Below are 2,447 nucleotides of genomic sequence, written 5' to 3' on the forward strand. Positions count from 1 at the left end.
CCAGCAACAAATATTCTCCAGTCTGTGCTTGTTAAACTTATTCAAGTGTGTTGTGTTTATAGGTTTTATCACTAATCCCTGTAGTTAACGGACAATCCTTTCCACAACTACTTCCAAATCCACTGCAATGTCATGGTTTCTCTCCTGTATGCATTTGCTGATGTCTTCGTAGAATTGATAAATCGACTAAAGCTCTTCGCACATTCAGTGCACTTGAATGGCTTTTCCCCTGAGTGTGTTCACTGATGATTTCTTAATGTGGAAGGGTGACTAAAACTACTTCCACATTCACTACAATGGAATGGTTTCTCCCCTGTGTGCGATTGCTGGTGTATTTTGAGGTGTGATAACTGACTGAAGCTCTTGACACATTCATTGCAATGTTATGGTTTTTCTCCTGTGTGTGATCGCTGATGTCTTCGAAGATTTGATAACCTACTGAATCTGTTTACACATTCATTGCAATGGTACGGTTTTTCTCCTGTGTGTGTTCGCTGATGAATCCTGAGAATTGAGGATTGACTAAAACTACTTCCACATTCAGTGCAATGGTACGGTTTTTCTCCAGTGTGTGTTCGGTGATGTCTTCGAAGATTTGATAACATACTGAATCTCTTCACACATTCAGTGCAATGGTACGGTTTTTCTCCTGTGTGTATTCGCTGATGTCCTTGTAGATTTGATAACTGACTGAAGCTCTTCACACATTCATTGCAATGGTATGGTTTTTCCCTAGTGTGTGTTGTCTGATGTTTTTGGAGTTGTGATAACCAGCTAAAGCTCTTCACACATTCATTGCAATGGTATAGTTTTTCTCCTGTGTGTGTTTTCTGATGTATTTGGAGTTGTGATAACTGACTGAATCTCTTCACACATTCACTGCACTGGAATGGTTTTTCTCCTGTGTGTGTTCGCTGATGAATCCTGAGAATTGAGGATTGACTAAAACTACTTCCACATTCAGTGCAATGGTACGGTTTTTCTCCAGTGTGTGTTCGGTGATGTCTTCGAAGATTTGATAACATACTGAATCTCTTCACACATTCAGTGCAATGGTACGGTTTTTCTCCTGTGTGTATTCGCTGATGTCCTTGTAGATTTGATAACTGACTGAAGCTCTTCACACATTCATTGCAATGGTATGGTTTTTCCCCAGTATGTGTTGTCTGATGTTTTTGGAGTTGTGATAACCGGCTAAAGCTCTTCACACATTCATTGCAATGGTATAGTTTTTCTCCTGTGTGTGTTTTCTGATGTATTTGGAGTTGTGATAACTGACTGAACCTCTTCACACATTCACTGCACTGGAATGGTTTTTCTCCTGTGTGTGTTCGCTGATGAATCCTGAGAATTGAGGATTGACTAAAACTACTTCCACATTCAGTGCAATGGTACGGTTTTTCCCCAGTGTGTGTTCGGTGATGTCTTCGAAGACTTGATAACATACTGAATCTCTTCACACATTCATTGCAATGGTATGGTTTTTCCCCAGTGTGTATTCGTTGATGTATTTTTAGGTCTGATAATTGACTAAAGCACTTCACACACTCACTGCACTTGAATGGCTTTTCCCCTGTGTGTGTTTGCTGATGAATCCTGAGAATTGAGGATTTACTAAAACTACTTCCACATTCATTGCAATGGTATGCTTTTTCCGCAGTGTGTGTTTGCTGATGTGTTTGGAGTTGTGATAACCGACTGAAGCTCTTCACACATTCAATGCACTTGAATGGCTTTTCCAGTGTGTGTTCGGTGATGAATCCTGAGAGTTGAGGAACAACTAAAACTACTTCCACATTCATTGCAATGGTATGGTTTTTCCCCCGAGTGTGTTCGATTAGGTTTTTGTAGGTATGATGACCTACTAAAGCTCTTCATACATTCACTGCAATGGCATGGTTTTTCCCCTGAGCGTGTTCGTAAATGTGCTTTTAGATTTGATAACTGACTGAATTTCTTAAAACATTCACTGCAAAGGTATGGTTTTTCCCCTGTGTGTGTTCGCAAATGTGTTTGTAGATTTAATAACTGACTGAATTTCTTCACACATTCATTGCAATGGTACGATTTTCTCCCTGTGTGTGTTCGCTGATGTATTTGGAGTTGTGATAACCAACTGAATGCCTTCACACATTCATTGCAATGGTATGGTTTTTCCCCATGTGTGTCCGCTGATGATCTTTTAGGAGTGCTAACGGACTAAAGTCCTTCACACTTTATTGCAATTGCATGTTGCTTTTCCTGTGTGCGTTTACTGATGGCTCTTTAGTAGTGATGACAAACTAAAGCTCTTGCTGCTTGTGTATGATTTTTCTTTCTTGGGTAGTGACTTCGGGCTTATATTTGTCTGCATCCCAGTACTGTGTTTCCTGAGGAGCTAACACGGTTGATAAAGCTCTTGTGATATTCACACATTCCCTGTATGTGTGTGGTATTTTGGATGCTTG

The 2,447-nt window shown here is 40.1% G+C and overlaps 1 pseudogene; it reads right to left on the bottom strand.

Annotated features, from left to right (window-relative positions):
* Window positions 1-239: 239 nt before the first annotated feature.
* Window positions 240-2,247, bottom strand: LOC147668725 (uncharacterized; annotated as a pseudogene).
* Between the last annotated feature and the right edge of the window lie 200 nt (window positions 2,248-2,447).

The sequence above is a fragment of the Lissotriton vulgaris genome, unplaced genomic scaffold (genome assembly GCF_964263255.1).
Source record: "Lissotriton vulgaris unplaced genomic scaffold, aLisVul1.2 SCAFFOLD_494, whole genome shotgun sequence".
Taxonomy (NCBI): Eukaryota; Metazoa; Chordata; class Amphibia; order Caudata; family Salamandridae; genus Lissotriton; species Lissotriton vulgaris.